The sequence below is a fragment of the Pan troglodytes genome, chromosome 13 (genome assembly GCF_028858775.2).
Source record: "Pan troglodytes isolate AG18354 chromosome 13, NHGRI_mPanTro3-v2.0_pri, whole genome shotgun sequence".
Classification (NCBI taxonomy): Eukaryota; Metazoa; Chordata; class Mammalia; order Primates; family Hominidae; genus Pan; species Pan troglodytes.
This window is the reverse complement of record NC_072411.2, coordinates 6,244,641-6,262,270: the sequence shown is the minus strand read 5'-3', so window position 1 is coordinate 6,262,270 and position 17,630 is coordinate 6,244,641.

The window sequence follows — 17,630 nt, the reverse complement described above, 5'->3', positions numbered from 1 at the left end:
TCCCAGGGGGCATATCTCTAAATGGTCTGAAACGAGATTTGCAGTGGTTTTCTTAATGCAATTCCCAACTTCTCTCCAAATGCCTTTTGACATTTGACAACATTTCATGCCTCTTCCCCTTTCGCTTTTCATCCTTGTTTTCTCTCCCTTCTCCCACGACCTCGGTAGTCTTCTGCAATCCAGATTCTCAGACTTCGGGTTTTTCTCCCTCTGCCCCTTTCCTCTCTGTCCTATAACTAGAAGCACCTTTTGGCATAGACCCGTATCCCAGTTTCCTCTTTCCCAGGTCCAGCAGCATCTCAAGGACATCTACAAGAGGGATACCTAACTTCAGGGGTCTCTGAATGATATGTGGGAAACATCGTCTAAAAAAGTAATTTTATCCTTATTCATGCAACCAGACCCACACTCATAGAACTTTTCTTTAAGGGGAGTGTCTTGCAGATGTATAAATGAGTGTTAACATCTTTAAAAGCGAAACTGCACAATTCCCTGGCATTTGAATTCCCTCCTTCCTTCCCAACCCTCTCCTTTTCATTTTCTCATTTATTATTAAAAACATTTTTAAAGGATCTCCATGCTTCATATTTATCTACTATAATTCCTCCTTCTCGGTGCGGGGTTTCACCATGTCGGCCAGGCTGGTCTTGAACTCCTGACCTCAAGGGATCTGCCTGCCTTGGCCTCCCAAAGTGCTGGGATTACACGTGTGAGCCACTGCACCCGGCCGTTTCTGACTTTTTCTAAAGTCTTCTTTCTCTGGAGATGACATTATATAATAGCACTGTTCAATAGAAGTTTCTTTGATGATGGAACTGTTCTATAATCTGCATTGTCCCAGCCACTAGCCATATGTGACTACTGTAACACTTGAAATGTGGCTAGAGCAACTGAAGAACTGAATTTTGCATTTTACTGAATTTTAATTAATTAAAATAGAAATGCAAATAACCATAAGCGGTTAGTAGCTACCATACTGGACAGCAAAGATCTATAATTCAGCATTTAAAATCGATTTTGTTTTGTTTTCAAAAATGGAGTCAGACTGTTACAACCCAAAAGAACTGTAGGTTAAATTAAGGTAAATCCCCAAATACTACATACACATTTGGGAAATCCAAACCAGATTTTTTCATGTGATAACCACACCCTCTTTTGACTTTAGCCTTGGAGGTAATGGAGTATGGCAGAAAAAACCCTGTATCAGCAGCTGGAAGACTCACCTTCTTTTCCTAGCTCTGCCATATATTGACCAAAAGAGTCAAAGTCCATTCAGATGGTTGAAGGGCCTTGGAATTTTGTTTTTGGTTTTCACATACAAGTTGGAGGGCAGATGCGTTAGCCTCTTGAAATACCCAGAAACCACTTGTTTCCTCATCTAAAAATCAGGTATGACAGGATCATTTAATTATCCTGGGAATCAGATGAAGCACTGCATATGAAAGCACTTTGTAACATTGATAGCACTGGGAAATGTAAAGACCTTTTACTGAAATATAAAGGTGTATGTTCAACTGAATATATCTCAGATAGGTAGGATTTGACTGTATATATTGAATATAACCTGTAGTGGGCCCCTTGGTAAACAGCTTACAGTTTTGTTGCAAGTTTTAGCCAAGAGAAAATTTATTTGTTGACTAGTCATGCCCTTTATTGGCCACATGATGAGCAGCCAAGATATTAACACACAGTGCACCTTGCAGAATTCAAGAATGTCTCAGTGTCTTGTGAACTAGGAAGCTGAAATGCAGTGGTATGCAGAAGGCTGGCTCAGTAGGAGCCTTGGGAGTGTCCTCCAGATAGATGTTTGTGCAGGTTGTGTTTGATTCCAGTTGGCCATGAAAAGCTGGTTGCTCTAAAGAATGAGAATATACTTGGTTTTGCATTTACTAGAACTATCTGGGGAACAAATCTTGGGGTGGAAGAAAGAAGGGAGGGAGGGAAAGCTGTGCTTCAATACCTAGGGCTTCTTTCCTGGAATGGATCTGAGAATCTGGGATTGGGTGGCTAATATCTCATCTCTAGAAGGGAGAAAGAACTGGGTGGTGATGGCTTTGTATTTTCTATTGGAGTTCACTAGAGAATAGGTGAATGGAATGGGCTGCTATGATCCAGACATTAGGGAGGACAGGTTTGTGATACATTAGAAAACTTGAATGAGCCCTTCTATGATTCTCTCTTCCCTCTTTCTGCTTCCCGTTCTTAATCACCATCCGCAGGTTGTGGAATTAGCAAATCTATTATGTGAGCAATAGCAAACTTACAGGAGCCCTTGGCTCCATCTATCTCCCTGTTTGTGTCAGTTCCTTCTGGATGCTTTTAGTCTGTGGTCTTCATTCACTCTTTTTATGGGGAAGTAAAAGGAGTGGGACAGATTATGAGAACAGCTGGGTCCTCCCAGTTGCTGGGGTGGTTATTTTAAGCTTTGTTTAATGTGTCCAGAGACCCAGATGGCATTTTTAACTAAGCTGCTTTATTAAATCTTGTGATAAAGCATAGTGATGTTTATTGAAAAGGCAGACACGCATCAGCAACATTATGCGTGAAACTTGCTCTAAGAATTTTCTATAAAACATCTGTTCTCTTTGAGCCTTTTGTGAACTCTGGAAGTTTGCTAGTTTCTATACAGACTTGAGGACAAGAAGTTGGAACCCACTTTTGGAGATGTCCAAGCATAGGTATTGGAATCATTAATCCTAACCCTCTCAGTTTTAAGGCCCCGGATACCCTTCTGTTAGACAATAGTAACATGAGCAAGCACTGTAATAACCTTTAAACAAGATTATTTGGAAATAATGGACAAGAAAAATTAGTATAAATTGTTTGGGGATTTTAAAATTAAAGATAAAAAGCTAGGGCTTCAATGACCTGTGCCAGCCTATAGCCTTAAGAGTCAATTTGCAAACACTCAAGATTTGGCCAATATGCCTCTACTACTTCTACTTAACACAGTCAAAGGGAAATTTTTAGATTCTTTCATCTGATTTGACTCTCTTAGTTACGAATAATAGGACATCTAGAATATATATGTGACTTGTTAAAATGAAAATCCACCTTCTCTGAGTCTTCAAATATCTTTCATATCTTACATGTTTTAGTCACATCAACTTTTGAAGTCATGTCCGTAGTTGTATGAAAAGAAAAATTTCAGGAACATTCAACCTCAAAAGTTCTTTTTCTTAGTCTGAAGTCGTAGAAGCATTTGACTTTTACTTTCTCTTTTTAAGTTTGTACTAGTAGGTATTTTGTATAAATATAATATTTAATTATTGCCTTTGTATTCTTTTTCTCTAGTAAACATCCTGGTTTTTACCTATCAATATGTAGTTTTACATTTAGGGATTTCTAATGGAAAGAGAAAGGAATCTGAAATCAGAGGACGAGAGTTTATTCTACTTGACCAAACACATACACAATACTGGAAGGAGAGTTTTACAACAAATATTTAATATCTATGACATGTAAAACGTTTTTTGAAATCAAGAAAATTCAAACAATTCAATACAAATATCATCAATAATAACACATGAACAGGTGGCCAACCTTATTAATAACCAGAGAAATATAAATTAAAACAATCCATCAACTTGTAAAAAAGATGAAATTACCCAGAGTTGGTGTAGGTGATGGAAAATTGTCATGTTTGTATACTGTTCATAGAAGTTAAATTGACATAACTTTTTGGTCAGGCAATTTGGAAGTATATATCTAAATTAATAGAGTAGTTTTCTAATAACCTGGGAATCTCTTAATCTAAGAATCTTTACTGTAGATTTTTCTAGAACAAATGTACAAACATCTGTGTACAAGGGTACTCACTGCAGCATTTTGCTAAGGAAAAACTCAGAAAAAATCTATATGTTCAACAGAGAACAGGCACATAATTTATGACACAACTGCACAATATACACCACTAAAATAAAGGATATAAATTTATATGTAGTATGAAAAAGATGTGAATGATAGCTTGTTGGTGAAAAACAGCAATGACTGGAATATTGTGTGTAACATAATCCTGCTTTTCTGTATATAATGTAGGCATAGAAAATAGGATTGAAAGGACATACTCTAGTCAACAGTGTATATAGCTTGGGTGGAGGGGGTGTATAATGGGGAAGGAGAGTCCCTTTTCCTATCTATTCCATATACATCTCTGGATTTAAAAGATCATACATGCATATGCATTACCTTCAAAATTAAAATGATAAAGACAAAAGGAGAAGCTTTGGATTTGAATCATGATACTACTGTTTGCAACTTCTATGACCGTGGGGAAGTCGCCTAGCCTCCTGGGGTTTATTTCCTCATTTATAAAAATAGGGAAAGTAATAATACTTGTCTACATATCTTCTAGGGTTGTTGGGAGGATTGAATGTGATAATGGGTTACAGCATTATGAATTATTTATTCATATAACACAATTATTATAAAAATATTTTGCTCTGATTAAAATAAAAGAAGGACGAGATCGTGTGTGTTTTTCAGTCCCAGTAGCTTTACTAACCAGAAAGCGCCTGCTGATGTGGTGATCACAGTTGCTTTGGTGCAGCTTCCTGTTGACTTTTGGCAATTCTCCACGCTGCTAGCTAAGGCTGAGGTGGCGACTGTGGAAGGTGTGATCTCCTCCCCCTCCCAGCACACATATGTGTGCATACTCACACTCATGCACACACAAACACACACATGCACACTCTATCACAGTACATGAGGTGGCAGCAGCTGCTCCGGCATAGACTTTCACACAACATAAAGGGCTTTTTTGGTGTGGTCTGTGCATTATTTCCTGTTAAGCATGAGCTGAGTCAGTGCCATGCTTTTCCATCTGAAACCTTTCTGAGGCTCAGGCTGTGTTAAGAGCAAACCCTCTCCCCTCCATGCCCACCCCATGGCCCTCTACTGAAGCCAGATCATAATCTGCTCATTTCATGAGGATTTTCAAACCGAATGGACTGGGCCATGTGAGAGATCACTGAAAGGAACAGACCAAGCAGAGGCTAAGAGACTCCACGCTAATCTGCTGAGTCATCTGAAAATGCACAGCTGTGACAGCTCACGGTGCTTTAAAGTACTTTGGCAGGATGTTTGTTCAGGGGGCCTGTTCCTGCAGCCCTGCTGAATGTTTGGTTAGGAGGCATAATCATTTTTTGGACAGGATCTCCCAAATGTAAGGTGATAGATGCTAATGTGGAATATAATACAGAAGATAAAGCTTGGATGTCATAAATAACAATAAATTGTTTAATCTTGCTGAGTTGTAAATATATGATTGCCAGAGGTCTTTAGTTCACTGGAACATAGTATGGGGGCAGGGGCACTTAGCAAATAGGCAGTTATTATTTTCCAACCAGACAGAAACTGGTCTGATGAAATTTATCTAAAAAGGCATACACATGTATTTTAATTAATTGTGACAATTACTCAGAGAAAACACATGGCCCTAAAGAGGCTGAGGGTTTTTTTGTTCTACCTATAAATGTATATGTATATTCACCTATATTCTACCTATGTATAAGTAAGAGAATGAGTTTTTGTTTTGGGGATATATATTTATACGTATCTATACAGACAGATATACACATACTTAATTTCTGTGTACCTATTAAGGTGCGGTGACAGATGGAAAGTATTTTTAAGCATTTAGATAGCTTATTCTATAGCATATGTGTGCATATAGCCCCCCCATAAAGCTTTGTCTCTTTTCTGGATACATTTAACAAGAGGCTAGAACAGAGTCCAAAATGTCAGAAATGTTTGAACATTCCATAGAAATGAAGGAGGTGTTTCCAAATGACCTATGTTTCTATGGCAATAAATAGAACTTGTGCTGCGTTGGATGGGTCAGGAGTAAGGAATATAAACAGTGTAAGTATGGCTATTCCAGGCAGAAATCTACCTTGTAAGAACAGCTTTGTGCAGTGAGCTCGACAACATTGATCAGTTAGCAGTCCGGTTCAGTACAACATTGATCAGGTAGCAAGACGGTTCGGCAGTGCCAGTCGGAGACACAGATGGGGACAATCAAAGATGATGCAGGTCAGGACAAGGATGCAGACATGTACCTGTCACTACCATGGACTTCAGCAGCTTCTTAGTGAGCAGGTTTATGATCAAAGAAGAAAGACATCGTTGATATGTAAGCATGTTACAATTAATTTGCTGTTTAGTTACTAGCAAACTACATCCAGTTTTTAGTTTTTAGGTTTTTTTTTCTTTTTTCTTTTTTGAAACAGGTTCTTGTTCTGTCATCCAGGTTGGAGTGCAGTCGTTATCCAAGCTAACTGCAGCCTTAAAATACTGGGCTCCGTAGATCCTCCCACCTCAGCCTCCCAAGAAGCTGGGACAACAGGTGCACACGACCATGGCCAGCTAATATTTCTAATTTTTTTGTAGAGATGAGGCCTTGCTGTATTGCCCAGGCTGCTCTTGAGCTCCTGGCAGTGTAGATATTTCCATGTTTATACAGATGATGGTGTAGATATTTCCATGTTTATACAGATGAGTGTGTAGATATTTCCATGTTTTTAAAGATGGCGGTGTAGATATTTCCATGTTTATAGAGATGGCGGTGTAGATATTTCCAAGTTTATACAGATAGCGGTGTAGATATTTCCACGTTTTAAAAGATAGCGGTGTAGATATTTCCATTTTTATACAGGTAGCGGTGTAGATATTCCATGTTTACACAGATGGCAGTGTAGATATTTCCATGTTTATTGAGATAGCGGTGTAGACATTTCCATGTTTATACAGATAGTAGTGTAGATATTTAAAAGTTTATAGAGATAGCGGTGTAGATACTTCCATATTTATACATATAGCGGTGTAGATATTTCCATGTTTATAGTGATAGCAGTGTAGGAATTTCCATGTTTATAGTGATAGCGGCGTAGATATTTCCATGTTTATACGGATAGCGGTGTAGATATTTCCATGTTTATACGGATAGCGGTGTTGATATTTTCATGTTTATACAGATAGCAGTGTAGGTATTTCCATGCTAATACAGATAGCGGTGTACATATTTCCATGTTTATACAGATGGCTGTGTAGATATTTCCATGTTTATACAGATGGCAGTGTAGATATTTCCATGTTTATGCAGATGGTGGAGTTGATATTTCCGTGTTTACAGAGATACTGGTGTAGATATTTCCATCTTTGCACAGATTGCGGTGTAGGTATTTCCATCTTTACACAGATAGTGGTGTAGATATTTCCGAGTTTACAAAGGTAGCTGTGTAGATATTTCCATGTTTACACAGATGGCGTTGTAGATATTCCCATGTTTACACAGATAGCGTTGTAGATATTTCCATGTTTATACAGATAGCGGTGTAGGTATTTCCATGTTTATACAGATAGCGGTGTAGATATTTCCATGTTTATAGAGATAGCAATGTAGATATTTCCATGTTTGTACACATGGCGGTGATGATGTTTCCATCTATACACAGATTGCCGTGTAGGTATTTCCATGTGTATACAGATGGCATTGTAGATATTTTCATGTTTATACAGATGATGGTGTAGATATTTCCATGTTTACACAGATGACTGTATAGGTATTTCCATGTTTATACAGATGGCGTTGTACATATTACCATGTTTATAGAGATAGCGGTGTAGATATTTCCATATTTATACAGATAACGTTGTAGAAATTTCCATGTTTATACAGATATCGGTGTAAATATTTCCATGTTTATACAGATCACGGTGTAGATATTTCAATATTTATAGAGATGGCGGTGTAGATATTTCCATGTTCATAGAGATAGCGGTGTTGATTTTTCCATGTTTTTAGAGATAGCTGTGTGGATATTTCCATATTTATACAGAGAGCGCTGTACCTATTTCCATGTTCATGCAGATCATAATGTAGGTATTTCCTTGTTTATGCAGATAACGTTGTACATATTTCCATGTCTATACAGATAGCGGTGTAGATATTTCCATGTTTACAGAGATCACACTGTAGATATTTCCATCTTTATACAGATGTCTGTGTATATATTTTCATGTTTATACAGATCGCGTTGTACATATTTCCATGTTTATAGATATAGCGGTGTAGATATTTCCATGTTTATAGAGATAGTGGTATAGGTATTTCCATGTATATAGAGATAGCGGTGTAGATATTTCCATTTTTATACAGATAGCGGCGTAGATATTTCCTTGTTGCTACGGATAACGGTGTTGTTATTTCCATGTTTATAAAGATAGCGGTTAGATATATCCATGTTTATAGAGCTCGCGGTATAGATATTTTCATGTTTATACAGATGACGGTGAAGATATTTCCATGTTTATGCAGATGGCTGTGTAGATATTTCCATGTTTATGCAGGTGGGAGTGTAGAGATTTCCAGGTGTATAGAGATAGTGGTGTAGGTCTTTCCATATTTATACAGATTGCGGTGTAGGTATTTCCATGTTTATATAGATAGCGGTCTAGATATGTCCATGTTTATACAGATAGCGATGTAGATATTTCCCTGTTTATACAGTTATCAGTGTAGACATTTGCATGTTTATGCAGATTGCAGTGTAGGTATTTCCATGTTTCTAGAGATGGTGTTGTAGATATTTCCATGTTTATAGAGATGACTGTGTAGATATTTCCATGTTTATACAGATGGCGGTGTAGGTATTTCCATGTTTGTACGGATAGCGGTGCAGATATTTTCATGTTTAGAGAGATAGCGGTGTAGATATTTCCATGTTTACATAGATAGCGGTGAGGATATTTCCATCTATGCAAAGATTGCGGTGTAGAAATTTCCGTGTTTATACTGATGGCTGTGTAGATATTTCCATGTGTATACAGATGGCATTGTAGATATTTCCATGTTTATACTCATGGAGGTATAGATATTTCCATGTTTATACAGAGGACTGTGTAGATATTTCCATGATTTTAGAGATGGCGGTGTAGATATTTCCATGTTTATACAGATAGCGTTGTGGATATTTCCATGATTATACAGATGGCAGTGTTGATATTTCCATGTTTATACAGATGGCGGTGTAGATATTTCCATGTTTATACAGCTCGCGGTTTAGATATTTATATCTTTATCCAGATGGCTTTGTGGATATTTCCATGTTTATACAGATGGCGATGTAGATACTTCCATGTTTATGGAGATGACATTATAGATATTTTAATGTTTGTAGAGATGGCGGTGTAGATATTTCCTTGTTTATACAGATAGCGGTGTAGATATTTCTGTTTATACAGATAGCGGTGTTGGTATTTCCATGTTTACACAGATAGTGGTGTAGATATTTCCATGTTTATACACATCGAATTGTAGATATTTCCACGTTTATACAGATGGCGGTGTAGATATTTCCATGTTTATACAGATGGCGGTGTAGATGTTTCCATGTTTATACAGATGGCGCTGTAGACAGCTCCATGTTTATGGAGATGGCAGTGTAGATATTTGCATTTTTATAGAGATGGCAGTGTACATATTTCTATGTTTATACAGATGACTGTGTAGATATTTCCAAGTTTACACAGATGGCGGTGTAGGTATTTCCATGTTTATAGAGATAGCGGTGTAGATATTTCCATGTTAATAGAGATAGCGTTGTAGATATTTCCATCTCTATACAGATAGCGTTGTAGATATTTCCTTGTTTATACGGATCATGGTGGAGATATTTCCATGTTTATAGAGATAGCCTTGTAGATATTTCCATGTTTATACAGATAGCGGTGTAGGTATTTCCATGTTTATACAGCTCGTGGTGAAGATTTTTCCATGTTTCTACAGATGTCATTGTCGTTATTTCCATGTTTATACAGATGGCGGTGTAGTTATTTCCATGTTTATGTAGATGGCGGTGTAGATATTTCCTTGTTTATGTAGATGGCGGTGTGGATATTTCCATGTTTATAGAGATGGCGCTGTATATATTTCCATATTTATAGAGATAGCGGTGTAGATATTTCCATGATAATAGAGATAGCGGTGTAAGTATTTCCATGTTTATAGAGATAGCCGTGTGGATATTTCCATGTTTATACAGGTGGCTGTGTGGATATTTCCATGTGAACACAGATGGCAGTGTAGAGATTTCCATGGTTTTACAGATGGCGGTGTAGATATTTCCATTTTTATAGAGATAGCGGTGTAGATATTACCATGTTTATACAGATAGCGGTGTAGATATTTCCATGTTTATACAGCTCGCGATGTAGGTATTTCCATTTCTGTACTGATGGTAGTGCAGAATAGATGGTAACTATTTACATAGATAGCGGTGAGGATATTTCCATCTTTGCATTGATTGCGGTGTAGAAATTTCCATCTTTACACAGATAGCGGTGTAGATATTTCCATGTTTACACAGACAGCTGTGTAGATATTTCCATGTTTGCAGAGATAGCGTTGTAGGTATTACCATGTGTATATAGTCGTCTAGATATTTCCATTTTTATACAGATAGCGGTTTAGATATTTCCATGTTTATACAGACAGCGGTGTTGGTATTTCCAAGTTTATATAGATAGCGGTGTAGATACTTCCATGTTTATACAGCTTGCGGTGTAGATATTTACGACTTTATCCAGATGGCAGTGTGGATATTTCCATGTTTATACAGATGGCGATGTAGATACCTCCATGTTTATGGAGATGGCAGTGTAGATAAGTTCATGTTTATAGACATGGTGGTGTAGATAGTTCCATGATTATACAGATAGCGAGGTAGATATTCCCATGTTTTTACAGATAGCGGTGTTGATATTTCCATGTTCTTTTAGATCCTGGTGTAGATATTTCCATGTTTATAGAGAGAGCAGTGTAGATATTTCTGTGTTTATACAGATAGAGGTTTTTGTATTTCCATGTATATACAGATAGCGGTGTAGATATTTCCATCTTTATACAGAAAGAAGTGGAAATATTTCCATGTTTATACAGATGGCGGTGTAGATATTTCCATGTTTATACAGATGGCGGTGTAGATATTTTGATGTTTATATAGATGGCGCTGTAGATAACTCCATGTTGATGGAGATGGCAGTGTTGATATTTTCATGTTTATAGTGATGGCATTGTAGATATTTCCATGTTTATAGAAATAGAGGTGTAGATATTTCCATGTTTACAGAGATAGCGGTGTAGGTATTACCATGTTTTTAGAGATAGCGGTGTAGATATTTCCATGTTTATACAGATAGAGGTGTCGATATTTCCTTGTTTATAGAGATAGTTGTGTAGATATTTCCATCTTTATACAGACAGCGGTGTAGATATTTCCATGTTTATACAGATCATGATGTAGATATTTCCATGTTTATACAGGTAGCCTTTTAGATATTTCCATGTTTATGCAGAGGTGTAGATATTTCCATGTTTATACAGCTCGCGGTGTAGATATTTCCTTCTTTCTACAGATGGCATTGGAGATATTTCCATGTTTATACAGATGGCGGTGCAGATATTTCCATGTTTATAGATGGCGGTGTAGATATTTCCTTGTTCATGTAGATGGCGGTGTAGATATTTCCATGTTTATATAGATGGCGGTGTTGATATTTCCAATCTTATAGAGATGGCGGTGTAGGTATTTCCATGTTTATACAGATGGCGGTGTAGATATTTAGAAATTTATACAGATTGCGGTGCAGTGATTTCCATGTTTATTGAGATAGCGGTGTAGATATTTTCATATATATAAAGAAATCGGTTTAGATATTTCCATGTTCATAAAGATGACTGTGTAGATATTTCCATGTTTATACACATGGTGGTGTAGATATTTCCATGTTTAAAGAGAGAGCGGTGTAGTTATTTTCTGGTTTATATATATAGCGGTGTAGATATTTCCATGTTTATAGAGATAGCGGTGTAGTTATTTCTGTACTTATACAGATAGCAGTGTAGATATTTCCATGTTTACACAGATGGCGGTGTAGATATCTCCATGTTTATATAGGTGGCGGTGTAGGTATTTCCTTGTTCATGTAGATGGCAGTGTAGATATTTCCATGTTTATAGAGATGGCGGTGTATATATTTTCATTTTATAGTGATAGCGGTGTAGATATTTCCATGTTTATAGAGATAGTGGTGTAGGTTTTTCCATGTTTATAGAGATAGCGGTGTGGAGATTTCCATGTTTATACAGATGGCTGTGTAGATATTTCCATGTGAATACAGATGGCGTAGTAGAAATTTCCATGTTTATACTCATTGAGGTGTAGATATTTCCATGTTTATAGAGATGACTGTGTAGATATTTCCATGTTTTTAGAGATGGCGGTGAAGATATTTCCATGTTTATACAGATGGCGGTGTGGATATTTCCATGATTATACAGATGCGGTGTTGATATTTCCATGTTTATGGAGATGGCAGTGTAGATATTAACATGTTTATTCAGATGGCGGTGGAGATATTTAGATGTTTATGCAGATGGCGGTGTAGAAATTTCCATATTTATGCACATAGCGGTGTAGATATTTCCATGATTATTCAGATAGCGGTGTAGATATTTCCATTTTTATACAGATAGCGGTGTAGATATTTCCATGTTTATACAGATCATGGTATAAATGTTTCCATATTTATACAGATAGCATTGTAGATATTTCCATGTTTATAGAGTAGTGGTTTAGATATTTCCATGTTTATACAGATCACGGTGTAGATATTTCCATCTTTTTACAGATGGCAGTGTAGATATTTCTATGTTTATACAGATGGCCGTGTAGATATTTCCATATTTATACAGACGGCGGTGTATATATTTTCATGTTTAGGCAGATGGGATTGTAGATATTTCCAAGTTTATAGAGATGGCGCTGTAGATATTTCTATGCTTATAGAGATCGCGTTGTAGATAATTCCATGTTTATAGAGATGGCGGTGTAGGTAGTTCCATGTTTATGGAGATAGTGATGTAGACATTTCCATGCTTATACAGATAGCGGTGTAGCTATTTCCATGTTTATGCAGATAGCAGTGTTGTTATTTCCATGTTTATACACATATCGGTGTAGATATTTCCATGTTTATACAGATAGCGGTGTAGATATTTCCAGGTTTACACAAATGGCTGTGTATATAGTTCCATGTTTATGGAGATGGCGGTGTATATATTTTCATGTTTATAGAGATGGCGGTGTAGATATTTCCATGTTTATAAAGATGGCGGTGTAGATATTTCCACGTTTATAGATATAGCGGTGTAGGTATTTCCATGTTTATAGAGATAGCGGTGTAGATGTTTCCATGTTTATACTGATGGATGTGTAGGTATTTCCATGTGTATATATATGGCAGTATAGATATTTCCATTTTTATAGAGATGGTGGTGGAGATATTTCCATGCTTATACAGATGACTGTGTAGACATTTCCATGTTTATGCAGATGGCGGTGTTGATATTTCCATGTTTATAGAGATAGCGGTGTAGATATTTCCATGTATATACAGATAGCGGTGCAGATATTTCCATGTTTACAGAGATAGCGGTGTAGATATTTCAATGTTTATACAGTAAACGGTGTAGATATTTCCATGTTTACATAGATAGCGGTGAGGATATTTCCATCTTTGCACAGATTGCAGTGTAGAAATTTCGATCTTTAGACAGTTAGCGGTGTAGATATTTTCATGTTTACACAGATAACTGTGTAGATATTTCCATGTTTACAGAGATAGCGTTGTAGATTTTTCCATGTTTATACAGGTAGCGCTGCAGATATTTCCATGTTTATAGACATAGCCGTGTAGATGTTTCCATGTTTATACTGATGGCTTTGTAGATATTTCCAGGTGTATACAGATGGCAGTGTACATATTTCTATGTTTATACTCCTGGAGGTGTAGATATTTCCATGTTCATACAGATGACTGTGTAGACGTTACCATGGTTTTACAGATGACCGTGTAGATATTTCCATGTTTATACAGATGGCAGTGTGTATATTTCCATGATTATACAAAAGGCGGTGTTGATATTTCCATGTTTATACACATGGCCTTGTAGATATTTCCGTGTTTATACAGATGGCGGTGTAGATATTTAGATGTTTATGCAGATGGCGGTATAGATATTTACAGGTTTATTGAGATAGCGGGGTAGATATTTTCATATTTATAAACAAAGCGGTGTAGATATTTCCATGTACATGCAGATGACTGTGTAGATATTTCCACGTTTATACAGATGGCGGCGTAGATATTTCCATGCTTATAGAGACAGCGGTGTAGTTATATCCATGTTTAAACAAATTGCAGTGTAGATATTTCCATGTTTATAGAGATAGCAGTGTAGTTATTTCCATATTTATACAGATAGCGGTGTAGATATTTCCATGTTTATAGAGATAGCGGTGTAGATATTTCCATCTTTATATAGATAGCGGTGTAGATATTTCCATGTTTATACAGATCATGGTGTAGATATTTCCATGTTTATACAGATAGCCTGGGAGATATTTGCACGTTAACACAGATAGCGGTGTAGATATTTCCATGTTTCTACAGCTCACGGTGTAGATATTTCCATCTTCGTACAGATGGCAGTGTAGATATTTCCTTGTTTATGTAGATGGAGGTGTAGATATTTCCATGTTTATAGAGATGGTGGTGTATATATTTCCATGTTTATAGAGATAGCGGTGTAGATATTTCCATGTTTATGGAGATGGTGGTGTAGATATTTCCATCTGTATACAGATGGCTGTGTAAATATTTCTATGTTTATACAGATGGCAGTGTAGATATTAACATGATTGTAATGATGGTGGTGTAGATATTTCCATGTTTATACAGATGACTGTGTAGATAGTTCCATGTTTATACAGATGGCAGTGTAAATATTTACATGTTTATAGAGATGGCGTTGTAGATATTTCCATGTTTATACAGATGACTGTGTAGATATTTCCATGTTTATACAGAGGGCGGTGTAAATATTTACATGTTTATACAGATGGCGTCTTAGATATTTCCATGTTTATAGAGATGGTGGTGTAGATATTTCTGTGTTTATACAGATGGTAGTGTAGATGATTCCTTGCTTATGCAGATGGCGGAGTAAATATTTCCATGTTCATTGAGATGGCGGTGTAGATATTTCTATGTGTATACAGATGGCGGTGTACATATTTCCATGTGTATACAGATGGCGGTGTAGATATTTCCATGTTTATGGAAATGGTGGTGTAGATATCTCCATGTTCAGACAGATGACTGTGTAGATATCTCCACGTTTATACAGATGGCGGTGTAGATATTTCCATGTTTATATAGATCGTAGTGTAGATATTTCCATGTTTATAGAGATGGTGGTGTAGATATTTCCATGTTTATATAGATCGTGGTGTAGATATTTCCATATTTATACAGGTAGCGGTGTAGATATTTCCATGTTTATAAAGATGGCGGTGTAGACATTTCCATGTTTATAAAGATGGCGGTGTAAATATTTCCATGTTTATACAGATGGCAGTGTAGATATTTCTATGTTTATAAAGATGGCAGTGTAGTTATTTCCATGTTTATACTGATGGCGGTGTAGATATTTCCATGTTTATACAGATGGCTGTGTAGATATTCGCATGTTCAGATGGCTGTGTAGATATTTTTATGTTTATATTGATGGTGGTGTAGATATTTCCATGTTTACACAGATGGCTCTGTAGATATTTCCACGTTTATACAGATGGCGGTGCAGATATTTCCATGTTTATATAGATGGTGGTTTAGATATTTGTATGTTTATACAGATGGCGGTGTAGATAATTCCATCTTTTTACAAATGGCATTGTAGATATTTCCATGTTTATGCAGATGGCGGTGTAGATATTTCCAAGTTTATACAGATGGCGGTGTAGATATTTCCAAGTTTGTACAGATAGCGGTGTAGATATTTCCTTGTTTATAGAGATTGCGGTGTAGATATTTCCATGTTTATACAGACGGCGGTGTATATATTTCCATGTGTATACAGATGGCAGGGAAGATATTCCATGTTTATAGAAATGGTGTAGATGTTTCCAAGTTTATACCGATGAATGTGTAGGTATTTCCATGTTTTTTCAGATATAATTGTAGATATTTCAATGTTTATAGATATAGCGTTGTAGATATTTCCATGTTTATACAGACAGCGCTGTAGATATTTCCATGTCTTTTACAAATAGCGGTTCAGATATTTACATAGAGAGATAGCGGTGTAGATATTTCCCTTTTTAGACAGACAGTGGTGTAGATATTTCCATGTATATACAGATAGCGGGGTAGATATTTTCATGTTTATATAGATCACAGTGTAGATATTTCCATGTTTATACAGATGGCGGTGAAGATATTTCCATGTTTAAACAGATGGCAGTGTAGATATTTCCATGTTTATAGAGATACAGTGTAGGTAGTTCCATGATTATAGAGATAGCGGTGTAGATATTTCCATGTTTATACAGATGGCTGTGTATATATTTCCATGTTTATACGGTTGGCAGGGTAGATATTTCCATGTTTATAGAGATGGCGGTGTAGATATTTCCATGTTTATACGAATGACTGTGTAGATATTTCCATGTTTTTTCAGATGGCAGTGTAGATATTTCTATGTTTATAGAGATAGCGGTGTAGATATTTCCATGCTTATAGAGATACCGGTGTAGATATTTCCATATTTATAGAAATAGCGGTGTAGATATTTCCATATTTATACAGATAGTGGTGTAGTTATTTACATGGTTATACAGATAGTGGGGTAGATATTTTCATGTTTATATAGATCACGGTGTAGATATTTACACGTTTATAAGATGGCGGTGTAGATATTTCCATGTTTATACAGATGGCGGTGTAGATATTTCCATGTTTATACAGATGGCTGTGTAGATATTTCCATGTTTATACTGATGGTGGTGTAGTTATTTCCATGTTTATACTGATCACGGTGTGGATATTTCCATGTATATACAGATTGCAGTGCAGATATTTCCATGTTTATACAGATGGCGATGTAGATATTTCCATTTTTATAGAGATAATGGTATAGGTAGTTCCATGTTTATAGAGATAGCGGTGCAGTTATTTCCATGTTTATACAGATGGCTGTGTATATATTTCCATGCGTATACGGATGGCAGTGTAGATATTTCCATGTTTATAGAGATGGTGTAGATATTTCCATGTTTATACAGATGACTGTGTAGATATTTCCATGTTTTTTCAGATGGCAGTGTAGATGTTTCTATGTTTATAGAGATAGCGGTGTATATATTTCCATGTGTATAGAGACAGCGGTGTAGATATTTCCATGTTTATAGAGATAGCGGTGTAGATGTTTCTATATTATTACAGATGGTGGTGTAGATATTTCCATGTTTTTACAGGTAGCGGGGTAGATATTTTCATGTTTATATAGATCACGGTGTAGATATTTCCGTGTTTATACAGATGGCAGTGTAGATATTTCCATGTTTATACAGATGGCGGTGTAAGTATTTCCATGTTTATACAGATGGCTGTATAGACATTTCCATGTTTATACAGATGGCAGGGTAGGTATTTCCATGTTTCTAATGATGGTGGTGTAGATATTTCCATGTTTATACAGATGAGTGTGTAGATATTTCCACTTTTAT